Genomic DNA, 12,053 nt, shown 5'->3' with positions numbered 1-12,053 from the left:
AAAATGGAAACCATGTGTGTGCTGGGAATGGCAGAACAGAAAGGAATGTGTAGTTCCCTAAGAAATAGTATGTACACAATATCTGTAATATACATAGCGTGGTTTCCTCAACCTGAGCTGCCTGCTTTCAGATTTCTTTAACATGAGGCAAAGCTACATGTCTCTTGTTTAGGCTATAACTACTGGTAGCCAAATATAATTCTTAATAACATCTCTTCAATGATGAAATAGTATTGTCACATGTTTAGGCATAAACTAGATTTATTATCATTTTGTCACTTCACTTTAATTGGTTTACAAAAATACAGTGGAATAGATTTACCATAAACAAATGTCTGACACTTCATAAAAGAGACCAATTAGATAGACTAAGCTTTTTGAATTTTTAGAGTTTACCGTAACATCTTTGGGTAACATCTGCAAAAGCAATCACCAAATGTTTGTGAAATGGGGTTAAGAGAAATACCTACTTTGCCAGATAATATTTATGTAAGCACTCAGTAAACCTGAGAGGAACATATAAGTATTGGCTCTTATCCAACCAGATGGATCACATGAAGCCAAAGTTAAATCATAAGGGCTAAAAATAATTACATTAAAGATAAACCAGTGAAAGTCATTCTGAGATTAAAGAGTAAGTATATTCTTACATGTCTCGGCAGCATGGTATTTCAAACAAGTTGCCTTGTGCTGTATTTTTTTTTACAACCCTGCTATTAGAAGTGGAAGATTTATTTTCTTCATGAGAGGCATATTTTGTAAAGATTACACTATCAATACTGACCCATGTTAAGAAAAGTTTGTGTGAAAATAAAGCATATTCAGCCTCATAGGGCTGCATGCTGTGCTGTGAGAACAGCAGGGAAGTTTTATAAAAAGTAACTTCACTCACATTTCTGAATATATTTTAAAAAAAGGTTTGGTTTCACTAACGTCAACCTGTACTCCAGCTGTTTGTGCATATTTTTGTGTGTCTCTACATTTTCCTTGGAGATTAAGATGGCCTCAAAAGGAAATCACCCTTTCCAAAACAGGCAATTTGCTTTTCAATACGTTGCATAACAGATGCTCCAAAGGAAGAAAGGTAGAGAAGCCTGAGCTGGAGGAAAACACAGTCGTGCAATGTTTTCGGACTCCAGACCTGCAAGGGAGAAGCTGAAGGTAGGAAATGAACATGCATGCATTTATATCCAAATGTATTATTTGAAGCAAGACAGTAATTTCTATGTTCTAAAAAAAAAAAATCCAGCCTTGTTTTAAGAATTATCAAAACCCTTCCCTTCAACTTAGCTTGAAACATTACACACATACACACACTCAAATGTCTATGACTATCAGTCCAATTCATTGTATAGAACACCAAATTTGACATAATTGATAAATCTGGATGTTCTGGGTGTTCATTCTTTGCATTGAATCTGAAGACTTGCATTTAGCTTTAAAATTTCCATTGATGTGTTAAGGAGTTGCTTCATATACTTTTTTCTGTGTCCAATTTTTAAGCTAATTATAACAAACAATTTCAGTACCTACCCCGTGCAAAGCCTTCTGTGAAGCACAAAGTAAGTAAAACCTTGACCTCCAGCCTGTTACAATTCACTAAGAGAAGGCACACACATCCAACCACTAGCTTGGCATAAGCAAAGCTCAAGCGATACGGTAGTTCAGAGTAAAGAAAAACAACCAGGCAGGCAGGCTCAATTGTTGCCCGGATTCCTGCTGCATCTTATTGTTCCATGAGACTAGATCAATCTGTTCATTTCTACAAGTATACAGCTTTTACAGGGAGCAAAGAAATAGGCTTTGGACAGACAAAAAAGGGGACATATTATTCTATTTTGGAGGTGAGACAAGGGTTGATGGAAATTTTGTTAAACAATGATCCCCTTTAGGCTTTTAATCTACTATGCAAAATATAAAATATACATCTATATTTTACAGTTTAGGCAACTTTTCACGAATGCTTAAGTGAGATTTTATTATGTCTTATTCCTAAAGAATTTTCCAAAAGAATGAATATTCAATTTATTATAAACTTTGAAATAAAAACCTAGACTTTAACATATATATCGATTCACAGGCAACATTTTAAAAGCATAACTTTTGTGTTAAGATAGGCATATTTTCATCTTGTGTCTACATACAAAAGATCAGATTTTAAATGATCCACTTGATTTTTATAGTATCAAAGCCAAATTAGGTAAAAGAGAGACTTTGCAAAGATTTCTTTGAAAGATCACTAAAAACACAAGTCAAGTGAAAAACTGTTGAAAAACTGTCATAGGTAGAAATCCTCACTATTAAATGATTAAGGAAACCCTGAATGAATAGAGTTTACTTAAATAAGTCAATATTAGCTATAGAGCCATGACTGAGGTGAAGAGGCAGGGATAGAATGTAGTCTAATGTATAATTATTTTATTTAAATCACTACAGCAGCAGCATTGAAAATGGATAGGCAGAGACAAGAATGAATGAAGGGAGAGCAGTTAGTAGACTCCTGGATGTGCCTAGGTGAGAGTTGTCTAGGATGAGGGTTGTGTTAGTATATTCACTAATTCAAAAAATATTTGTTGAATTTCAAATATTTGCCAGGCACTGTTCTGTCACTGGAATTCCGCCATGAGCAAAACAAATAAAAGTTTCTATCTTGTGGAACTCACATTCTACTGGAGAAGACATACAATAAGATCAATATATAAAATATATAGTATATTGGAGCAGTGCAGTGGCTCATGCCTGTAATCACAGGACTTTGGTAGGCCGAGGTGGGCAGATTACCTGAGGCCAGGAGTTCGAGACCAGCCTGGCCAACATGGCGAAACCCCGTCTCTACTAAAAATACAAAAATTAGGGCAAGCATGGTGGCTCACGCCTGTAATCCCAGCACTTTGGGAAGCCGAGGCGGGCAGATCACCTGAGGTCAGGAGTTCGAGACAAACCTGATCAATATGGTGAAATTCCATCTCTACTAAAAATACAAAAAATTAGCTGGCCATGGTGGCAGGCACCTGTAGTCCCAGCTGCTCGGGAGGCTGAGACAGGAGAATCGCTTGAAACCAGGAGGTGGAGGTTGCAGTGAGCCGAGATCACACCATCGCACTCCCGCCTGGGCAACAGAGCAAGACTCTGTCTTAAAAAAAGAAAAAAAAAAAATATATATATATATATAAAATAAAAATAATAAAATAAAATAAATATAAATATATGCATATTTATAGTATATTATAGGGCGATAAGTACATATGGAAAAAAGAAAGCAGGGAAAAGGGAAATAAAATGCCACTGTTGAGGTGAAATTGTAGGAGGAAAATCGAAGGAAGGCCTCACTGAGAAAGTAATGTTTGAATGGAAGGAAATGAGGGAATGAGCCATGAAGATCTCAGGGAAGAGCGTTTCAGGCAGAATGAACAGTGAGTGTGAAGGGTGTGAGATGAGAACATGCGTAGTGTGTTCAAGAAGAATCAAGGCATCTCTATGGCAAGAGCAGGAGGAGTGAGATGAAATTGAGAGGGACAAGGGACTGGGTTATGTAGCAACTGTAGATCACTGTAGGATTTTAGTTTTTATTCTGGGTGAGATGGGGAGTCTTTGCCAGGTACTGACCTATTAGCTCTTGGTTCCAAAGCACCCTTCAGTACTCTTCTTTATGATGACTCTGTAAACTACATTTTCCCGTTAGTCAAATGGTTTCCTGTTAAGTTTTGCCGATAGAAGGCAAAGAAAAGAGAAAGGGACTTACGCATTTCTGTTTTTCCTGTATTGGTCAGTAGCAGCTAAAAGCTTCAACCTTCCTTGAGAGCTTCCAGGACCAGTCCTCTGGTGAGATGCCAGGTAGTAGCAGTAGCCATTTAGGATCTGTTCTCAGAGGTCTGTGTACCAACTCCATGGTGCTTCTTTGTCAGCCCTCTGGGTTCTGTCCTTGGTCCTAAAGATGTAGAGATGCCAGCTTCTTTAGTTTTTAATATCCAGGTTACTGAAATATTCCATTTTTGTCCTTTAGCCCTCAAACACCTATGTTACCAATTCTCTGCTTAAATGCCCACTGTTCCAAATCCTTAAGGTGGTTTCTGTTTTCCGGATGGTTACAGTGTCAGGTACTGGAAATGATGCCAGAAAACCCTCAAAGATGGGATTATGGAAATGTTTAAGATATGTCCTTGACCTTGAACTTAATGCTAAGTTCTTTATCAGTAGAAAATGAGGATGCTGACATGGCATGCAATATTTAATTAAATTATCACCTGGGATGGCTTGGGATAAAATGCATACGTAAATGAGTATCTTGGGGGATAAAATGACTGCTGCAGGTGATGGATATGGTGGTAATAATGACTGTGATGACTTTTGGGTAGAATGGTTATTTCTGACAGCGCTGGAGATGATACAAAAGGAAAATGACTCAAGAATTTAATAATCTCAAAGCTTCTCTTGTGATCCTAGAAGAATCTTTTATTTTGTACAAGTGTATTTATTTTAGTTTGTATATAGCAGGGCAAATATGTCTGAAAACCAAATGGAACATTTAACTATTTAGGTCAGTTATGGAATTACAATGAAAGGGGCATTCACAGAATTTGCAAGTGTCTTAAGTGAAAATTAAGACTGATTGGAAAGAAATAGGGATATCTGATGGAACATAAAGTTGAAAACCTTTAATCCACTCTGAGCATTCCTTTCAATGAGATGCTTATTCTCCTCAAGACTTACCACCTCTACTGTGTCTAGGCCTATAGGGCTAAAGCAATCTAAGTAACAGGGCCAAGTGAAAAATCCAGTGTAAGAAGAAATAAGTTATACTCCAAAAGAATTGCTGTATTTTTCTAAATTATATTGACATGAACCTAGGGGATATATGTGATTATAGCATATGTATAATAATATCATGTTAGACCAAGGAGGATGGAATGTGACATTGTATCCCATAAAATTTCTCAACATAGGTATACTTCTTTCAGATTTAATATGATAGGTTGAGCAGACTAAAATTGTTCTAACAATTGTTTAATTTATTGGATTCAATGGTGGCCTTCTTGCAGGAAGGTTGGATGAGAATTTTCCTGGCCTGGTGTCAAAAACGGCTTAGGGATGTAGGAATGTTAGAGTGGACTTTACTTGTGAAACTTGCACACCCACCACCCCTCTCTATTTGTTTAGAGGGCCCAGAAGACATCCTGTTTTCTAGGGCGTGTGCCAGTATCTTTGTAAAGCTCAATGGCAGTCATCCTCTGAAGGGTAAAGATGGCAAGGGCAGATGCTATTATTGAAAAAGGATCCCTAATTTCAATGTATATCATGGGATCGCGGAGTAGTGAAGTCAAGAAGCAATACTCAGTTCAAGAAGTAAGAGTTATGTAATTTCTGTGAAGATAGCTAGGAAGAATTAGAAATCAGAATTGACCTGCAGAGACCTTTGTCTATGCTTACTTAATTCCTTAGGAATGAAATGACTTAGGAGGAAAATAGATAAGCAGATTTCTAAAGTGTTACTTAATCAGCATAATAGGAGAACTCTGTGTTTGATGGGCAGAAATCTGACTTGAGTATTCACAATTTCTCATCTACTTCCCGAACCTAAAGGCATTCACAGACTTGGAGTTCTTTGATCAAAAGGAAGACCGGGTCCTTTTGAGAAAGTACTCTTCAACACTGCCACAACTGAACACAGTAAAAGTTTTCTAGATCTTCCTGAGACATGCCTGCCTGCATTTGATAGGTGACTGTACACTAGAAGAAATCAATGCTTCTTGGGACTCAAAAATTTTGGATCACTGCTCAAAAAGTGGGTACCTATAGAATGAAGTAAAAATCCATCACAGTGGTCAATTGAAGGGTAAAATGTAGTGGAAAAAGGAAAGCTATGTATGTCTTCTTTCTTGCTTATGTATACATGTAGCATATTGCAAAATAGCAATCTTTGCAGTGCCTCCCTTCAAGAGGTGTAATCTATTTTTCAGTGTCTTGAATTTGGATGCCTTTGTGATTTGTGGTTTGCTTTAGCCAGTAGAATATAAGTGACATCGTGTGAGTTCTAAGCTTGCTTCTCAAAAGACTTTGTATCCTCCTTCTCTCTCTCTTGGAACCCTGCAACTTCCATGGAGAAAAGCCTGTGCCCACCATGTGGAATAGAGACAAGCTGTTACACCTGTGCCCACCATGTGGCATAGAGACAAGCTGTTACAGCCAAGGCCCCAGACACGTGAGAGGACCCAAAGACCAGCACAGTCAGCCCAGCAGCTGACCATGGACTCACCAGTGAGTCTAAGTGAAACCGTGGGAATCACGGATTTTTTTCATCCTTTATTTCATCCCTATTACTTCATGTAAGGATTGTTGGTGTGATTGCAACTGAATAAGAGGATTTATCACCACTCCCAGATGGGGCATAGTAAATGTTAGGACTTTGAGTCTCTTATATATGGATTAAAGTACGAATGACTTCATTTATATAAAAGAGAGTTGGATCCTGCTAGGTGGAAGCATGAAGTTGTTAACTGTTGTTGCATGGAAGTTAAAATACGTGGAGAGGAGTGATTAGGAGTGCTGAGAAACCAAAGAAGGTGACTCTGATGCTGGGAGGACTCTGAAAATTACATTTTCCAGTTACCCTTGCCAGGAGGCTTCCTTTTAGGTTCCATCTGCAGGATGCATAGAGAGAAGAGCAGAAGGAACTTCCTTCCTGTTTTTCCTGTCTTTGACAGCATTGCTAGATCCAGCCTCCCATGAGTTGTGGCATTTCCAGCACAGCGCTGTGGCACACTCTTGGAGGAATCAGCAGCTCTGGGGCAGTGGCTATTTTCCTAGAAGTATAGAACCAGCTCTGCAGAGCCCCTCTTCTAAGCTCCTAGATTCTGGTAACCCCACCCCTTCCCTTTTGTTTCAACAACTAGCAGTATCAGCTGTTGCCTGGGTTTTTAAATCTCTGTGTTACCCTTTTTCTCTTTCAGGCACCCAACATCTATGGAAAACGCCTCTTAGATTGAGATATCCAGTGTGGCTCCTATTTTCCCGGCTAGACTCTAACTGATACGAAGTCATGGAGGGTTTTGAGATCTCAAAAGATTTGTCTTGCATTCTGATAGCATCACCCTGGCTGTTGTGTTGGAATTGACTGAGGGATCAACCAGCTAGGAGGCTATTTCAATCAAAATAGATGGGGGTAAAGAAGTGGTTACATTCTGTATATATTTTGAAGGTATTAATGATGGGATTTATAGACATTCAGGTGTGAGTTTCAAGAAAAGAGTAAAAAGTATGAACTATTATCTAGGAGAGTAGGAGACTGATTAGAAGACTCTAGTGTTCATGCTGGGAAACAGTTAAGATCAGTGATTATGAATTTAAAAGTTAGACCAACTAGCAGCTGAGTGTGCATAGCTCTACAGTGGTTTTGTTAAGGTAATGCTAGCTGCTGTGACAGATAAATCCTGAAATCTTAGTAACCTAATACAACAGAAATTTCTATTCTAGTAACATAAAGCCTAATAGGTAATGGGACATAGTGAGGATGAACTCCTTGATTATACAACTGAGTCTTTCAGTGAGCTTGGCCAATAGAAACTCAGCACGTGTTTTTCAAGTTTGTCCTGGGAATTGATACCTAGTTGGAAAATTGAGGATGGGAGAAAATGCAAGATTTCCATAAATTTTATTTATGCCAGTCCTAGAAGTAGTATGCATCATTTCTACTCACATTGTCTTGGCTGAAATTCAATGTCATGGCTGCACCTTAGGTGAACAGAAGCCAGGAAACATCGTTTAGCCTTGTACCAAAAAGGAAAGGAAAATAGGTTTGGTGAACTGTTTTAGCCAATCTCTGTGAAAAGGAGAGATAATCTGTGTTGATGCAAGCAGAGACTAGGCAAATAATTTAAAAAGGTTGTTGCTTTGCCAAAAGTACCACAAAAGTGAGAGAAAGGCAAAGGGGTTCAGAGCAGGTTCAAAGAATAATTAGAAGGACTGGCCATGAATTTAAGCTAGGTAAGGAGAAAGGAGAGGACACGAGGAGAGAAAAGAGTTATTAGGATTGATGTGCTGGGGCGCCAGATTGGTGAAATAATTGTTAGAGTTCCATTCTAGTAAGTATTGGCAGGCAAAGGAGGAGGTGTTAATTGGAGAATGCGATGCTTGAAATTGAAAATTTGGAGGAACTTCAGGGCTGCCATTGACAAAGATGATAGCATGACCCTGAATGCTAGCATCTGGGATAGGGTACAAGAAAGATCACTGGGAGACAGACTGCCAAGGAATTTAGAGTCCAAGATATCGACAGATAATCTACACAGATATCACATGTTGAAAAGAGTGATAGTGTTTCAGGTGCTGAAATCTTTGAGGAATGAGGAAATGTGAAAATAAGAACAGTGAATGACTTAGAAAGCTGTTAGTGGGTAAAACAGCAAGACTTGGTGATTGGTTATTGGCAGTGAAGATGAAGGAAGTGACAAGAGTCAATCACAGTTTTCTCACTTACGTGAATGGGTGGACAGTCTAGCCATTTGTAGGAGAGGAGCACTCTAGGGTGTCCATCTTTAGGAGAGGAATGATGAGTTTATTTTTGGATATATGGATTTTAAAATTTCTCTCTCTCAAATATCCAAATGGAGATTTTGAGAAGATTCTTTGAAATCTAAAGGTCTGGGACCCAGAGAAAAAAACAGCAGTGGGATATATATGAGGTTATTGGAAAATAAATAGTATATAAAAACAAGTATTGGTAATATTGTCTAGGGTGCTAATAGGAAGCAGGGCTGGACCTTAAGACATATAGAAAGAAAGAAGTCACAAAGAGAACACTCTTATCTGTCCAACTACCATATTAAATCTGGAATAAGTGCACCTGCATTGATTAATTTGGCCTGATCCAATGTTGTGTTTTATGCTCCTTGGTTTAACACCTTACTAATTTATTCTGATGTAGCTCCCCTAGGTTTATGCCAATATAATTTAGAATAATATTGCTAGATTATTCACTTGTCTCTCTAGAAATGGACTCAGATTTCTCTAGCTATAGGTCTAGACACAATAAGGGTGACAGGAATAGGCCTTAAAGAAAATAAGCAGCCCATTGAAAGAATGCTTAAAGTAGATTCACAATTTTCACTTTTATGCACGTATACCTAAATATTTCTATCTCTTCATAATCAATGCCCTAATTTTCCACTTCGGAAACTTGGAAAGTCTGTGAATACCTCTTACACGGTAATTCTATACCAACCCAGATACTTAAGTGTTGAGTTTAATTTTTAGCCATATCTACCCTGGTACATACAAACAAAAGTAAATTCATATGTACAAAAGCAAGAGATTTTTTAGGATCACGGAGAGGCTTTCTGTTTCAGTTGACATTGTTAAACCCCTGAACATATCATTTACCTTTTGTATGGTCTCCAGTGCAGTCATAAATAGTCATTCTACCAAAACGAACAGAGTGTGAAGTTTGGGAAACTAAGAATAGAGTTATTCAAGAAAGAGGGAGTGTCAATAAAATTAAAGTGACATTATTGAGAACGTAGTAGGTATCAGGCTGTGTTCAAAGAACTTCACAAATATTTATTGTATTCTTATGCCTGTCCTAGGAAAAGGTACTATTATTACAGATATTTCTCTTTTACATGGAAGAAAACAGAGGAACAAAGAAATTTTAATTAATTGCTTGAGATCTCAGCTAGTACTTGGCAGATCCAGCAAGCCATCCCAGGCCATCTGACTCCAGAGTCCAGTTTTAACTACTACTTTATATTAACTTCTAACCTAAAGGGATCAGCACTACTCTGAGAAAACCAGGCCAAGGAATAGAAAACTGCTCTTTGGATTGAGTGGCAGGGAGGTCATTGTTGATGGTAGTAAGAGATTTGTCAGTGGAGCATGTAAGTACATAGTACTTAAGTTCATAAGGCAGATTAGAGTCTGATGAGGAGAGAATGCGGAGTTAAAAAGAGGACAGATGTACTTTGGATACTCAAGAAATTTGACTGTCACAGTCAAGAAACAGAAGATGATAGGGGTAAAATTGGGTTCAAGGAAAGTTGTATTATTGTTTTGTTTTAAAAATGAAACGAAGTTTTTAAATGTTCACAGAAAGGAGCCATTTGAAAAAGAAGGGGATTAATTACACAGGAGAGAAAAGGGACAATTGACTTTGCATACTCCCTGGGAGGGTGGGAGGGTATTGAATTTAGGGCAGTTGTGAAAGGACTGATCTTAAACAGAAGAGAGGACAATGTTTCTCCTGTTTGAACAAGAGAATAATAGGATGAGTGCAAATGCTATCCAATTAAGGGAATTAAGAGTATATCCATATGATACCTTCTATTTCTCTCTTTTAGAAAGTGAATTCATCTGGGTCTGAAAAATGACGGGTCTGGCATGGTGTAAATTGAGGGTGAGAAAAAGTTGAGAAAAGTGTGAATAATTGAGGCTAGTGAGTGAGAAATATACTGGGCTATGCAGGCACTGCTAATGACCTAGACGATAATGATAAATTTATAGTGTTACTTTGTCCTACTATTGCTTCCTTAAGTGTCATTCTAAAATACAGAAAATTGATTCCTTTAGGGTTTAGTTTTGCTAAATAAAGGCAATGAAAAGGCAGAGGAAATTGGAGTTCAGAAGAAAGAAAAGAGTAATTGAAAAAACAGACCGTGGAATCCAAGCTGAAGAGGAGGGCAGTAAAGATAAGAAGCGTTATGGTTATGGTTATGGTTATGGTTATGGTCATGGTCATGGTCATGGTCATGGTTATGGTTATGGTCATGGTTATGGTCATGGTTAAGGTTATGGTCATGGTTATCGTATTGGTTATGATCATGGTTATGGTTATGGTTATGGTCATGGTTAAGGTTATGGTCATGGTTATGGTTATGGTTATGGTTATGATCATGGTTATGGTTTTGGTTATGGTTATGGTTATGGTCATGGTTAAGGTTATGGTCATGGTTATCATATTGGTTATGATCATGGTTATGGTTATGGTTTTGGTTATAGTCAATCATGGTTATGGTCTTGATTATGGTCATGGTCATGTAGGTTTATTTCAGCACTATTTACAATAGCAAAGACTTGGAACCAAACCAAATGCCCATCAATGATAGGCTGGATAAAGAAAATGTGGCACATAGATTATACTAATACTGTTTTTTTTAAAAGGGGGTCACTGAGACTTTGGATATTGGCTGGATTAAACAGGAATTACAGGCCTGAGAATTCGGGAATTTAGTCCTACCAGTAGTCTCTTTGAAGGAGGGGGGACTGAAGGACTGGAATGGTAGACTGCTTTTGGCTGACCCAACTTAAGATGATTTGATTTAGTCACAGAAGTTGCAGAGCAGAACACAAGGCTTTGAGTAGTGTAATGGCCCGGTCTCTGCAGGCCAGCCTGTTTATTATTTGTCTAAATGTTTATTACTTTGGCTACAGTCTGTTATTACATGTATTGTTCTGTGCTATATTTGTGTATTTATATATCTCCCCTACTAGACTCTGGGTTCCCAAAGGCAAAGCCTGGGTATCATTTTTTTAACCTTGGCACTTGTTTTAGTGCTTGCCCAATAAATATTTGATCTAATGACTTTAAACACTCTATTTCTATTCCATTGCACTGTCTACTATTTAACATAGCTTATCAATGCTGTGCATTGCTTTGTTAGTTCATGATTTCTTCCAAAAAATGTTAACGTCTAGATATATAGAGAGGTTGGATACAAACAGGAGGAAGAATGTGGAAGCATTACTTACTGTGTACGGATCAGTGATAAGAGAGAGAGGAAACCAATTAGCATTCTTTTCATTATCAGTTGTTTTCAATTGTGTTATGATGACCTGGATAGAATTTCCCATAAAAACTAAGTAGTAAAAAAACAAATAAATAAAAGAAGAAGAAGTTGATTGCTTTATTGCATTTGATACTTAAGTAATCAGTCTGAAAGAATGATTTCAAGAATAAACAGCTTAATGGATTCTGGTTGATTGTTTACAGTTAATGTTTTTGCAATAAAACACCTTCTTCCCTGGTTTGCCTCATCAGATAATATAGCCAAGCTTTCATAAAATGA

The 12,053-nt window shown here is 37.7% G+C and overlaps 1 long non-coding RNA gene across 1 annotated transcript in view; it reads right to left on the bottom strand.

The window, feature by feature from the left end:
• The window catches only part of LOC105740082, a 78,067-nt gene that overhangs the window by 4,019 nt on the left and 61,995 nt on the right, over nucleotides 1-12,053 (bottom strand). The window contains exon 5 of the long non-coding RNA XR_001116096.2: nucleotides 3,743-3,928. This is a non-coding gene — a long non-coding RNA (uncharacterized LOC105740082). The remainder of the gene's footprint in view (nucleotides 1-3,742; nucleotides 3,929-12,053) is intronic.

Source organism: Nomascus leucogenys, chromosome 7b (assembly GCF_006542625.1).
Source record: "Nomascus leucogenys isolate Asia chromosome 7b, Asia_NLE_v1, whole genome shotgun sequence".
NCBI classification, from domain to species: domain Eukaryota; kingdom Metazoa; phylum Chordata; class Mammalia; order Primates; family Hylobatidae; genus Nomascus; species Nomascus leucogenys.
The sequence above is the reverse complement of the archived record's forward strand: the minus strand, read 5'-3'. Positions and strand labels throughout refer to the sequence as shown.